Below are 15,452 nucleotides of genomic sequence, written 5' to 3' on the forward strand. Positions count from 1 at the left end.
GCTTCACGTGGCCATGTCAACTGTGTCTCTGCCGAAGAAGCTCAAGAGGATCCCAACGTCGTTCTCGGTACGCTTCTTGTTAATTGCCACCCGGCATCTGTCCTTTTCGATACAGGAGCCTCTCATTCCTTTATGTCTGAAAATTATGCTCGTTTGCATAACGTTGCATTCTGTGACATGCCATCCACTATGGAAATCTCTACCCCTGGGTCTAGATGGCAGACCTCTAGGGTAAGTTATGGAAATGAGATCCAAGTCGATAGACTTGTTTTCCTTGCGTCTTTGATAGCCCTTAAATCTTCAGATATTAATATCATTCTGGGTATGGACTGGATGTCAGCTCATCATGCCCAAATTGATTGCTTCTCTAGGACTGTTCAACTCACCCATCCTTCGGGGAAGATAGTCCATGTCTTGACCCGAATAGCCAAGCGACAATTATATTCTCTTAACGCCAGCCCTTTGCCAGACCTTGAGGACGTTCCGGTAGTCCGTGACTTCCCGGATGTCTTCCCAGAGGAATTGCCAGGTGTTCCACCTGACAGGGATGTTGAGTTCGTAATAGACCTCATTCCAGGAACCGTTCCGATTGCTAGAAGACCCTATAAGATGGCACCCCTAGAACTAGCTGAGCTTAAGAAACAACTCGATGAATCCTTGAAAAAGGGTTTCATCCGACCTAGCTCATCTCCGTGGGCCTGCCCCGTCCTATTCGTCAAGAAGAAGGATGGTACGGACCGGATGGTTGTAGATTACCGACATGTCAATTTGGTCACAATCAAGAACAAATATCCACTTCCCAGGATCAACGACCTGTATGATCAGCTCGCTGGATCCTCAGTCTTCTCCAAGATGGATTTGAGGTTGGGCTACCATCAAATCAAAATCAGAAACGGGGACATTCCTAAAACGGCCTTTGTTACTCGTTATGGCCAATACGAGTACACCGTCATGTCCTTCGGATTAACCAACGCTCCAGCCACCTTTTCTCGGTTAATGAACTCAATCTTCATGGAGTATTTGGATAAATTCGTCGTAGTTTACCTCGATGATATACTCATCTACTCCAAGAACGAGGAAGAACATGCCGAACATCTAAGGCTAGTGTTGAAGAAACTTCAAGAGCATCGCCTTTATGCCAAATTCTCTAAATGTGAATTCTGGTTGTCAGAAGTGACCTATCTGGGTCATGTAATATCTGGTAAAGGTATTGCTGTTAACCCCGAGCGAGTTCAAGCCGTCCTTGATTGGACTCCACCCGAATCGGTCAAGCAAGTTCGGAGTTTTCTGGGCTTAGCGAGTTATTGTCGTCGCTTCGTCGAGAACTTCTCCAAAGTTGCTAAACCTCTAACCGAACTCCTCAAGAAAGATAAGAAGTTCGAGTGGACTCCACAATGTGAGCACAGTTTTCAGGAACTGAAAAGACGCCTGACCTCTGCTCCCGTACTGGTACCGCCAGACTTCTCCAAGGACTTTGTTATCTACTGCGACGCCTCGCGACAAGGACTAGGTTGCATTCTCATGCAAGATCGACACGTAATTGCCTACGCTTCACGGCAATTGCACCCACATGAGGAGAATTATCCTACTCATGATCTAGAGCTTGCAGCCGTAGTCTATGCACTTAAGACCTGGCGGCATTACCTCCTCGGTAATCGTTGCGAAATATTCACTGATCACCAAAGCCTGAAGTACATCTTCACCCAACCGGATCTGAATCTCAGGCAAAGACGTTGGGTTGAATTGATCACAGACTTCGACTTAGGAATAACCTACACCCCAGGGAAAGCCAACGTCATGGCTGATGCGCTAAGTCGTAAATCTTATTGTAACAACCTGATGTTACAACAAAGTCAACCGCTTCTCCATGAGGAATTTCGGAAGCTTAACCTTCACATTGTACCTCAAGGTTTTCTCTCCACCTTGGTAGCAAAACCTACTCTTACGGATCAAATCATCGCTGCCCAAAAGCGAGATAAGGGAATATCTAAAATCAAAGAGAACATTGCTAGCGGAGGTGCTAGTTGTTTCTCCACAAATGATCATGGTGTTGTGTACTTTGAGAATCGTCTAGTGGTTCCCAAGAACCAGCATCTGCGGCAGTTGATCCTTAAGGAGGCCCATGAATCTCCTCTCACCATTCATCCCGGTAGTACTAAAATGTATCAGGATCTACGCCAGAGGTTCTGGTGGACTAGGATGAAGAGAGAAATTGCTCAGTATATTGCCAATTGCGACGTCTGCCGTCGTGTAAAAGCAGAGCATCAACGGCCTGCTGGCACCCTTCAACCCTTAGCTATTCCTGAATGGAAATGGGATAAAATTGGTATGGATTTCATTACCGGTTTTCCCAGGACCAAGAGGGGGAATAATGCTATTTTCGTCGTGGTCGATCGTCTTTCCAAAGTAGCTCATTTCCTACCTGTTCGTGAGAGTATTACCGCTAGTCAGCTGGCAGATTTGTACATCTCCCGAATAGTGTCCCTCCATGGTGTTCCTTTGGAAATCAATTCGGATCGAGGAAGTCTTTTCACCTCTCGATTTTGGGAAAGTTTCCAAAATGCTATGGGAACTCGTCTCTCCTTTAGCACCGCTTTCCACCCCCAGTCAAGTGGTCAAGTGGAACGCGTCAATCAGATTCTAGAAGACATGCTTCGAGCCTCCGTTATCTCTTTCGGAATGGATTGGGAGAAGTGCCTTCCATTTGCCGAATTCGCTTACAACAACAGCTATCAATCTAGCTTGGGTAAAGCCCCTTTTGAATTCTCTATGGACGACGATGTCGAACACCCCTTAACTGGTCAGAGACCGGGGAAAGACAATTCTTTGGCCCGGATATGATTCAGGAAGCAGAAGAACAAGTTCGTATCGTTCGTGAAAAGTTGAAAACAGCCCAATCCCGTCAAAAGAGTCAATATGACCGAAAACATAAGGCTATGACTTTCGAGGTTGACGAGAAGGCTTACCTTCGGGTCACCCCTCTGAAGGGAACCCATCGTTTCGGTATCAAAGGCAAATTGGCTCCTCGTTACATTGGACCTTTTCGCATTCTTGCCAAACGAGGAGAAGTTGCCTACCAGTTGGAACTACCTCCGCACCTCTCCAGAGTTCACGATGTCTTCCACGTTTCTCAACTCAGGCGTTGCTTCTCGGATCCTATCCGTGAAGTGGACCACGAAACGCTTGATCTCCAAGATGATCTTACATATCGAGAGTACCCCATTCGTATCCTCGATCAAGCCAAACGTACCACGCGACGTCATAATATCAAGTTTCTCAAGGTTCAATGGTCGCACCATTCTGAGGATGAAGCAACTTGGGAAAGGGAGGATCGTCTTCGACTCGAGTATCCCGCCTTCTTCCCGGAGGAACCCAAATCTCGGGACGAGATTCTTTTGAGTGGGGGTGAGTTGTCACACCCTAGCTAGTCATGCATTAGAGTGTTGCATCATGTTTACTCATTCATCAGAAACTTGAAATGGGGATGACAGAACCCCCAGTCCCCTCTGAAACCAACTAGGGTTACTGAAATAATTTTTCAATGAACCTGAAATGCCCTTCTAAAATGCCCATCATTTTTGTCTTGGTTCAGAACCTCTGCCAAAAATGGTGCACATTTTCCTAGGCCATCCTAGGGTTTTTGAATTAAATCATAAATATTTGAATTTGGGCATTTAAAATAATATAAAATATTTAAATGCTCAAATATCTCCAAACTAAAATGTTTCATGTTGGAAATAATCCAACTATGGGCCAGGAATAGTTTGGTGATTTTTGGAGTTGCCTAGGTATTTTATTTAATTCAACAAAGTTGCAGATATATTAAATAAAAACAGAAACAAAAAAAAGGGAAAAACTTACCTGTGCGGCCCAGCCAGCTGGCCGGCCCAGCAAGCCAGCCCAGCCCACCACCGCCGTCGTCCTCCTGGCGCCAGTCGGCCAGGCGTGTGGCCGGCGCGCGCGCACGGCCGGAGCGCCACGCCACCAGCCCGTCTGCCTGCCTCCCTCGCCAGCGCGACGCCGCGGCGTTTCTTCTCGGTGCCGCCCCGATCCCCTGGCCTTATCCCTCTCTCTCTCCCGTGCTGCTCCCTCTCTCTCTCTCTCACGGCCGAACGCCACCGTCGCCGCCGTTCGCCATAGCCACTGTCTCCGACCACCCCTCGCTCCCCCGACCAGCTCAGGAGCTCCGCCTCGACTCCCTCTTCCTCCCCACTGCTCCACAGCTCCCCGGAAGCCCTGCATCGCCGCCACGTCGCCGTTCCCCTCTTCGGGCTCCGACCGTCGTCGCCGTCGAATTCACCGTCACCAGCGCGTCCCCGAGCCCGCTAACCATCCCTGCAGCTCCGCGGTGAGCCCCCGGATCGTTTCCCCCTTCTTCCCTGGTCTCTCCCGACCTCTAGGCCCTAGCCCCACCTTGGCCGAGAGCTCCACGCCGCCGGCGATGTCGCCGTCGTGGCCACGGTCGCCGTAGCGCCCAACCGAGCACACCATCGTGCTCCCCACCTCACCAGGAGCACGCAGCACGCACCAACGCCTCCCCAAACCCCCTGCAACACTGATCCCGACCGCACCCGAACTCCGGCCGCCGCAGCCGAGCTCGCCGCCGTCAACTCTGGCCACCCCGAGCCCAACCACCACCACCAATAGTCGCGGCTCAACCTCAGCAACACGTAGATGCCTTCCGCCGTCCATTTGGTTGCCGGAATGGCAAAAAGCACTCTCGCCGCCGTCTCGGACCTCGTCGGCGTCATGTCGCCGGTGGGGTTTGACTTGTCCGACCTGGGGTTTGACCCCCCAGGGTCACTGACGCGTGGGCCCTGTCGGCCAGGTGGTTAGGTTAGCGCTAACTACTGTTAGTCAACCCCCCCTGACACTGACAGTGGGCCCCAGCGCCACTAACCCTAATTAGGATTAATTTAATCCTGTTTAACCCCCCCTATCACTGACGTGTGGGCCCCACACGTCAGGTTTGACCTCAGCCAGCCACAGTTGACCACTGACGTCATGCTGACGTCATGCTGGCGCAATAATTATATTTCTGGATTTAATTTAAATCAGGAAATTCCAGAATATTAATTAAACTTCAAAAATTCATAACTGTTATTCTGTAACTCCAAATTGGACAAATTATATATGAAAAATGATCAGAAAAATCCAATCTATCCATCTGTACTATTTTCATGCATGATCAAACAAGTTAAATTGATGTTTTAAGCAGAACAAGAAAAGGCACTTTAAAAGGCCATATTTGAATTTGAAATTTGAATCCTTGATTCAAATTTGTTCAAACACTTCTGGTTTTAGTTGCATTAGCCCAACACACTCATATTGCCATGTTTCATGCATGCATCATATTGTTGCACATTGTTTGGTGATGCTTGTGTATCGATGTCCTTTGCGACAGGATCTGTCCCCGAGGAGTACCGTGATTACCCTAACGAAGAACCGTATCCGTGCATCGAACCATCAGGCAAGCAACCAACCATTTGATCATATCGATACAATCCCATGTTCTCGCTCCTGCTCTCTTTTACTGCATTAAGACAACGCGATTCAAACTGCTGTGTGCTACGGTAGTTGAACCCATTTCCTCTGCATGACCTGTCATTGCCACAGTAACTAGATGAAACCCACTAGCATGTGTAGTAGTTGATTGAGCCATATGTATGTGTTGTTCCTACCTTGCTATGCCTGCTATGCTTAGAGTCGTGTCAGGTCTGGTTCATCTGGGTGATGGGCTAGAGTGAAATGTTATGTCGGTAATGAGAGTGGTGTGGTGAACACGATTTGGTAAAGGTATCGATGAGAGGCCATGTAGGAGTACATGGTGGGTTGTTTCATTGAAGCCGACCTTAAGCACTGAGATCTGTATGTGTGATTTAAGAATCAGCTACTACCATGCATTGGGCCCGAAACCAATGGACCCTCTCGACTTCTTATTCACCCTAGTTCTCCGTCCAGGAGTTGCAAGTAGTTTCTGGTGTTTGTAGCCTACTGGAGGCCGTGGACAGCGCTGACCGTAGGGGTGGGCTGTGATGCGGTAGGTACGTGGCCGGGTGTACCGAATACCCGTTAGGTATCTCAGGAACCCTGTTCACATCGTTCGGGGCCGTATGGGAAACCTCGGCCGGACTCCCTGCGGATGGAACCTGAATAGGCGATAAACCTGGACTAGAGGCTTAAGTGTTTAGGTAGGTCGTGGTCTACACCCACGTCGGCTTTCGCTTGAAGTCTGCCGAGCACATGTCGTGTGCAGACGCTAAGTGGTGGAAACATGTATGACGAAGTACACCCCTGCAGGGTTATCATAATCTATTCGAATAGCCGCGTCCGCGGTAAAGGACTACTTGGTTGCCTATACAGTTCATAGACAAGTAAATGGAAACTACTAAAAGCCTCAAGATAAGTGTGAGTGCCGAGGATGGCTCTTCCGTAGGAAGACGGAGGTGGATCCTCGGTAGTGTATTGAAGTGGTGAGTAGTGGACTCGTGTGCGCAAAACCATTTCAAGTTGGAGTATCGTTGGATAGCCTAGCCAAGAGTCAAAGCTGGCTTGCTGCAATAACTCCACCAACCCTTCTTGATACTATGCATGTATGTAGGATCTGATGTAAGTCTTGCTGAGTACCTTTGGACTCATGTTGCTATAATCTACATTTTTACAGAAGACGCTGCAACCCCTTCTGATGGGTTCTATGTAGACGTTGACATCAACGAGTAGGCTAAAGACCCAGGTGGTGACCCTGAGCTTGTGAAGGACCACGTAGTATAGCTAGGCTTTCCAAGCCTCTTTTATTTTACTAGTTGTCTGTACTCAGACAAGTTACTTCCGCTGCTGGTTTGTATGACTGTATGACTTGTATGTGGGGTCGTGAGACCCGTACCTTTGTGTATGTTATGTATGGCTCACTGAGCCTTAAATAAAGTACTTGTGTCATAGAGTCATGTTGTGATGCTTCGTTGTATTTGCACATATCGAGCATATTGTGTGTATGATTGAAATGCTTGGTATGTGTGGGATCTGACTATCTAGTTGTTTATCTTTAGTAGCCCCTCTTACCGGGAAATGTCTCCTAGTGTTACCGCTGAGCCATGGTAGCTTGCTACTGCTCTGGAACACTTAGGCTGGCCGGCATGTGTCCTTCTTCGTTCCTGTGTCTGTCCCTTCGGGGAAATGTCACGCTTTGAGTACCGGAGTCCTGTTAGCCCGCTACAGCCCGGTTTACCGGAGTCCTGCTAGCCCAGTGCTACAGCCCGGACCCACTTGCTGATGACCGACACGTTCGAAGCTGGGTCATGGATGCCTGTCCCTGTAAGTCTGTGCCACTTTGGGTTTACAACTAGTCATGTCAGCCTGGGCTCTTTATCATATGGATGCTAGCGACACTATCATATACGTGAGCCAAAAGGCGCAAACGGTCCCGGGCAAAGGTAAGGCGACACCCGTGGGAATACCGTGCGTGAGGCCGCAAAGTGATATGAAGTGTTACCGGCTAGATCGATGTGACATCGAGTCGGGGTCCTGACAGCGTTGAATTAAATCAGGAAATTCCAGAATATTAATTAAACTTCAAAAATTCATAACTTTTATTCTGTAACTCCAAATTGGACAAATTATATATGAAAAATGATCAGAAAAATCCAATCTATCCATCTGTACCATTTCCATGCATGATCAAACAAGTTAAGTTGATGTTTTAATCAGAACAAGAAAAGGCACTTTAAAAGGCCATATTTGAATTTGAAATTTGAATCCTTGATTCAAATTTGTTCAAACCCTTCTGGTTTTAGTTGCATTAGCCCAACACACTCATATTGCCATGTTTCATGCATGCATCATATTGTTGCATATTGTTTGGTGATGTTTGTGTATCGATGTCCTTTGCGACAGGATCTGTCCCCGAGGAGTACCGTGATTACCCTAACGAAGAACCGTATCCGTGCAACGAACCATCAGGCAAGCAACCAACCATCTGATCATATCGATACAATCCCATGTTCTCGCTCCTGCTCTCTTTTACTGCATTAAGACAACGCGATTCAAACTGCTGTGTGTTACGGTAGTTGAACCCATTTCCTCTGCATGACCTGTCATTGCCACAGTAACTAGATGAAACCCACTAGCATGTGTAGGAGTTGATTGAGCCATATGTATGTGTTGTTCCTACCTTGCTAAGCCTGCTATGCTTAGAGTCGTGTCAGGTCTGGTTCATCTGGGTGATGGGCTAGAGTGAAATGATTATGCCGGTAATGAGAGTGGTGTGGTGAACACGATTTGGTAAAGGTATCGATGAGAGGCCATGTAGGAGTACATGGTGGGTTGTTTCATTGAAGCAGACCTTAAGCACTGAGATCTGTATGTGTGATTTAAGAATCAGCTACTACCATGCATTGGGCCCGAAACCAATGGACCCTCTCGACTTCTTATTCACCCTAGTTCTCCGTCCAGGAGTTGCAACTAGTTTCTGGTGTTTGTAGCCTACTGGAGGCCGCGGACAGCGCTGACCGTAGGGGTGGGCTGTGATGCGGTAGGTACGTGGCACGGTGTACCGAATACCCGTTAGGTATCTCGGGAACCCTGTTCACATCGTTCGGGGCCGTATGGGAAACCTCGGCCGGACTCCCTGCGGATGGAACCTGAATAGGCGATAAACCTGGACTGGAGGCTTAGGTGATTAGGTAGGTCGTGGCCGACACCCACGTTGGGCTTCCGCTTGAAGGTTGCCGAGTACATGTCGTGTAAGCGACGGTAAGAGGTGAGAGCGTGTATGAAGAAGTACACCCCTGCAGGGTTATCATGATCTATTCGAATAGCCGCGTCCGCGGTAAAGGACTACTTGGTTGCCTATACAGTTCATAGACAAGTAAATGGAAACTGTTAAAAGCCTCAAGATAAGTGTGAGTGCTGAGGATGGCTCTTCCGTAGGAAGACGGAGGTGGATCCTCGGTAGTGTATTGAAGTGGTGAGTAGTGGACTCGTGTGCGCAAAACTATTTCAAGTTGGAGTATCGTAGGATAGTCTAGCCAAGAGTCAAAGCTGGCTTGCTGCAATAACTCCACCGACCCTTCTTGATACTATGCATGTATGTAGGATCTGATGTAAGTCTTGCTGGGTACCTTTGTATTCATGTTGCTATAATCTACATTTTTACAGAAGACGCTGTAACCCCTTCTGATGGGTTCTATGTAGACGTTGACATCAACGAGTAGGCTAAAGACCCAGGTGGTGACCCTGAGCTTGTGATGGACCACGTAGTATAGTTAGGCTTCCAAGCCTCTTTTATTTTACTAGTTGTCTGTACCCAGACAAAGTACTTCCGCTGTTGGCTTGTATGACTGTATGACTTGTATGTTGGGTCGTGAGATCCGTACCTTTGTGTATGATATGTATGGCTCCCTGAGCCTTAAATAAAGTACTTGTGTCATAGAGTCATGTTGTGATGCTTCGTTGTATTTGCACATATCGAGCATATTGTGTGTATGATTGAAATGCTTGGTATGTGTGGGATCTGACTATCTAGTTGTTTATCTTTAGTAGCCTCTCTTACCGGGAAATGTCTCCTAGTGTTACCGCTGAGCCATGGTAGCTTGCTACTGCTCTGGAACACTTAGGCTGGTCGGCATGTGTCCTTCTTCGTTCCTGTGTCTGTCCCTTCGGGGAAATGTCACGCTTTGAGTACCGGAGTCCTGTTAGCCCGCTACAGCCCGGTTTACCGGAGTCCTGCTAGCCCAGTGCTACAGCCCGGACCCACTTGCTGATGACCGACACGTTCGAAGCTGGGTCATGGATGCCTGTCCCTGTAAGTCTGTGCCACTTTGGGTTTACGACTAGTCATGTCAGCCCGGGCTCTTTATCATATGGATGCTAGCGACACTATCATATACGTGAGCCAAAAGGCGCAAACGGTCCCGGGAAAAGGTAAGACGACACCCGTGGGGATACCGTGCGTGAGGCCGCAAAGTGATATGAGGTGTTACCAGCTAGATCGATGTGACATCGAGTCGGGGTCCTGACATTCCTCCTCCCACCGAAAAGCTCAAGGAGCATTGTGTAGCTACTTGTCCATCTAGTGATCATGCGGAGACCCCGCAGAGCAGTAGTAGGGGTGTTATCTCCACGGAGAGCCCCGAAGCTGGGTAAGATTCGCCGGCGTGCATGTCTTCCCTCATCCTGTTTCCAGGCACCGGCGATGTCTTACTGGCTCCCACAATGATAAGCCACCTGTTGGCATATGTCGCACCTACCACCCGACAGAGAGAGAGCGGAGGAGGCCAGGAACGGGGTGAGAGTGAGAGGGTGGGGCTCACGGACGTGCGTGGCGTCCTCAACCAACTCCAGGCGGTAGGCGACAAGCAGGAGGTGGCGATGCACGTGTGTGCGCGCGGTAGGCACATGCCCCTGTCCTCCTGGCGCGGTGGAGACGATGTCTGGCGTCGGCCAGTCAGCTGGGCCGAACTGCTGGGCTGATCTGGTAAGTGGCCCAGGTAAGACTCTCTCCCTTTTTTGTTTTCTTTTCTCTTTCTGACATTTGTTTCTGATTTAGTGAAATACTAAATCAATTTATTTTCTTCTGAAAATTATTGTAGGAACTAATTGGATTATTCCAAAGCCCCACAGTAAAAATCAGAATTATTGGACATATAATATATATATATAACATATATATATCCTATGCAAATATTTACTGGATTAACTCAAATGGCCGAAAATAAATACTTCTGAGCTCCCAAAATACTGGTTGGAATTTTACCTCTGTCCAATATTTTTAGAGAAAAACAGGAACATATTCTTGGGCCAAATTGAAGCAATTTTTATCTTGATCATTTTCAAAAAGATTTCTAAGGATTTCACATGTCCCCAATTCAAATTGATTTGGATTTTAAACATGATGCACACATGAAGGGCTATCCTAGGTCATACCAGAACTAGGGATGTGACACCCTGCCATGAGAATTTTCCCTCAAAGTGGTTCACAATGAAGCACCGAAAGCACGGTGCCTCTATGATGTGCACACATACCTAGGTAGTTGTTCAACAGAACATTGTCCTCTAGGAAAAGAATTGTTGAGAGAACTAAGGGGAAGAGTAGCTTAATGGTGTTCTGGTCTATAAATGTTCTAGACCGGAGGAGAAACGAGGCTCAAGGCACAGAGGGAGTGCATGTGTGGGCTATTTTGTGTGCCTTTGTGCTCCCCTCCTTCACACCTATTTATAGGTGGAGGGCCTAGGGGGTTGACCAACCTAAGGGGAAGAGTCCTCCTTGGGATGGTGATCCAGGAGGAATCCTCCCTAGGGGTGACTTGCCACAATTGGATTCTATGTCCAGCCAACCTAGGACCTTGGTGGTACCTCCCCCCCCCCCAAGACAATAGGGCCTTGGCCCATCAAGAAACTTCTAGAGCCTTTCGAAAGGTTTAAAAACCTTCCAAACCTTTTTGAAAGATTCCACGACCTTCTGGGACATTTTCAGGAGCTCTCGAAAAACTTCTAGAGTCACTTGGAACACTTTTGTAACCCGCTCTCTTATTCTCCCTTATCTCCTAGTTCTCTAACACCACAAATCATTAGTTGTGTGATCCTGCAGGTTCGATAATACGCAGACATGACCCGGAACACCTTCCGATAAATAATTAGTGGGATATTGACTCCTATACTTATTCCCACATTCACATGGATATATTTATCGATCAAACCTTTTGATTATGTACACAATTTCATCCACTTCAGGATACTTAAAAAAATCCAAGGCGGTTGTCGATATCCTTGTGAAGCAACAACCCTATCACAATACCAAGTAATCCTCGTTACTGTTTTTTTTTCTCTTTTCTCATTTATGTATTCAGGTACACCGTGATCATTTAACATTGTGTCTGGTGAGACGATGATGGATACCGTAATGCCGAGAAGCCCCGCAGAGTATCTCTCCATTGTTGGAAGAGCAAATCCTAGTCTTGAACTGTCAAGTACCTAGACATACTTTTCTGATGTACCTAGATGTCGGGGATATCTAGCGACAAATGTCAGGGGGTGGCTTATCATGGATGGGGAAAGGAGTACATCGTCGGGCCCTGGAAGCGGGGCTGAGTGAGATCTCGAACACCTACGAGTCTTACCTAGGTTCGGGGCTCTACGTGGAGATAACACCCCTAGTCCTGCTCTGCGGGGTCTCCGCATGATGACTAATGTCAATAGGTGGCTACAAGGTTGCTCCTTTAGTTGTTCGGCTAGAGGAGGAATTGCCTCTCTAGCTATGGGTGTGTGTGTTTGCGTGGGTGCACCTGGGGGTTTATATAGGCTTATCCCCCAGGGGTACAATGGTAATACGGGCGGGTGTAGGACCCGAACGTCAATGTATTGGGGCGCTGGGTTCTCCGCCGGCAGCTGGGGCCCGCTTCCTGGTGGGTCCCGCCGGCTGCCGTGAACCCGGCCGACAAGTAGGGCCCGCCGCCTGCGGGCCATGCTGACTGCCTTTTTCTGTAGCTTCGCTCTTGATGACGGAAACCTCGTCGGGGGACGCATGGCTACAGTCCCGCCGCCTGGCGGGCGCTTACTTTAGCCATACTCCGTCTCATCAGATTAATAGCGCGCAGACTCCGGGGGAGGGAGGGCCGCCTGCTAGAGGTCGGTCCGCCCTTGAGGCTGCCTCCTCGTGGTACGCTGTTTTCTAGTTGCTCGCATACAGGTAGGGTCCGCCGCCTGCAGGACGTACCGACCACCCGTCGTGGGAGCATGGCCCTAGCTAACGTAGGCTGCGTCATGAGCCGCGTGGCTATAGTGTTGCGCCAGCCGAGCGGTGTTCGCTTGGTACATCCGCACTATGGCCACGCTCCTCCGGGATTCGGGGGTAGCAAGTGGTCATGTAGCCATGCCCCGTCTCGTCGTAATAAATGGGTGCAAACTCTGAGGGAACGTAGGCCGCATGCTAGGTGCTGGCTCCCTGAGTCCACCTTCTAAGAACATGCCGTCTTCTGGCAACCAGCCTCGTAGACCAGCCGGCCCAAGGAGCCAGCTGTACGTCTGGAAGGTGCGAGGGGCTTTGCTAGCCCCAATGTCTTGAAGTGTTATGGGGTGCGGATGAGGCTACCGGTGGTCAATCCCTCTGACACTAGTCCCCGAAGCTAGTGGGGCACCACGGCTCAAGCCAGAGTGCCTCAGCAGCTTCCTATTCTGAGTGGTCTGGTATTCTTGCTTCGATCGACATTGGGTGATGCCGTCTGCCAGGAGCCGGCCGAGGCTGGGCCGGCTGCCTGGTGAGTTCGAACCGTCATGATGGGAATCGGGTCAACTTCGCCGGGTTGCAAGCCTGCTGACCGTAGCTCGCTTGCCACGCGTCATCAGCAGGCCAGGCCGGCCTGCCAGCCCCCGCGCGCAAGAGGACGTTGCCGCAGGCCTGGGCTCACCACTACAGGGCCTCGATGCGCGTGCAGATCTGATGTGCCAAGGCGGACGGTTTCCCTTCCCAAGCTCATGAATCACGCGTCGTAAAGGTGTAGAATACATGGGGTCATGCGGGGCGTGGGCGTAGTTAATCCCACGTCCCCATGATGTGTCGTCTCGGCTTCGCCAACATCGCCGCGGTTATAAGTAGGGGGCATGGCTAAAACGCATGCGCATCTCTCCCGACTCTCCATATTCTTCTTTCTTCCTCCTACTATTATGTTGTGTCGTCTTCCCGCCCGCCATCAAAGTGCCGCTGCAGCTCGCCATTGCTCGACTTCTCTGCGTCGCCACGGCCTCGCCTCGCGTGACTTTGCTGCGTCGCTACCAAGCAACCATAAAGCATGGCGCAAGGTGATTGGGATTGCTCGAACATCCACGACAACCACCTCGAGTTCCTCCGCCAGGCGTGGTGACTTCCCTGCTCGGCGAACATGAAGGTGCATGTTCCCCCTGAGAGGGAGATCTCGCCGGTGCCGAAGGACGACGACCACGTCGTCTTCAGGACCCACTTCCCTCGCGGCTTCGGCCTGCCAGCGAGCGGATTTTTCTGCTCTTTTCTTCACTTTTACCATCTCCAACCTCACCACCTCACGCCGAATATGGTGGTGGTGCTCTCCGCCTTTGTCACCCTTTGCGAGTGGTACCTCGGCATCTTACCCACACTCGAGCTGTGGGGGGAGCTCTTCTACCTCAAGCTCAGCACCGCCGTCAAAGGCAAGGCGGCTCAGTGCGGGGCCAGCATGGCGGTGCCGTGCACCGGCTCCAGGATCCGCTTCCCATCCATCGCTTTGCTGGAGTAGGCCAAACTCTTGCAGAAGTCGTACTTCTACGTCCGGAACATCCATGAGTCACAGGACTACGTCAGCCTGCCGGCTTACGCAGCCAGCCCGCCGCTCGAGCCTCGGAGTAACTGGAAATTTCGGCCGAAGTCGTTGTCAGCTGCCATCACCACCGCCCTCACCCAGATCCAATAAATGACGAAGTCGGAGGGCCTCAAGGCTTCGGACCTTCTAGCCGCCTTCGTCGAACGTTGGGTGTTACCTCTCCAGTCCAGGCCTCATTTGATCGGCAGCATGAGCGACCGCAGGGACCCGTGTCGGATGTCCACCAAGGCGCTGCCGACTGTGGAAGTGGTCCGGCTCATCAACTACTTCTTCGACTGCAAGCACGACGAGGAGAGCTGGCAGTTCAGCAAGGAGCCGTACAGCCGCACCAATTTGCTGCCTCTGGTTAGTTTCTGATTCTTTTTCTTTGCTTGTGTCAAGCTCTTCGTGCCGCCTAACCGCCATGCTATGATGCAGCGCTTCCAAGGCCAGACAGTAGTTGACACGCCGGATCCAGACCATCCGTACATGGCGGACCGCAAGGAGAGCGACGTGGACGACCCCGAGCTAGGGGCGGCCGCGTTGGAGGAGGACGATGCCGCTAGAGGCGGTGATGTGGAAGGCGGGGCCGCAGGAGGCGGCATAGGGGAATGGCCAGACGACAACGAGGAGGAGGATGAGCAAAGTCGTGCCCCATGTGTCGGCTACTCGACGGTGCCGACTGGAGCACCCGGCGCGACGAAGTGTCGTGACGAAGCCGAGATGTTCGGCAACCGGCCGTCCAAGAAGGCCAAGTCCACGATCGCTGCGACCAAGTGGCAAGAGGCCGCGAAGGCGACCGCCATCCGGAAGGACTCGAAGCAGCGTCTGATGGTGTCCGCGTAAGTGTCTTGGCCGCTTTTGGCTTGATCATTTTTGTCCTGGCTTTTCTTCCCATGTCAATTTCCGTCTTGTGTTTGCTTGTCTTCTTGCAAACTCTTTAGCTTCGTTCGCCATGTCGTGCAGGGCTCCGCTTTCTATGTCACGGGCCCTGTCCGCCTTGGTGATTGGGGCGGTAGGCTGCCCCGAAGGCACCCGCCGCATGGACTCGGCCGCTGCCCTTTGGGAGGTGACAGAGAGGAACATGCGGGAGGTGCAGAAGGAGCAGGATGCCGCGGCCTAGGCAGAGGCAGAGGCGGCAGACGCGGC

The sequence above is a fragment of the Triticum aestivum genome, chromosome 4A, assembly GCF_018294505.1.
Source record: "Triticum aestivum cultivar Chinese Spring chromosome 4A, IWGSC CS RefSeq v2.1, whole genome shotgun sequence".
Classification (NCBI taxonomy): Eukaryota; Viridiplantae; Streptophyta; class Magnoliopsida; order Poales; family Poaceae; genus Triticum; species Triticum aestivum.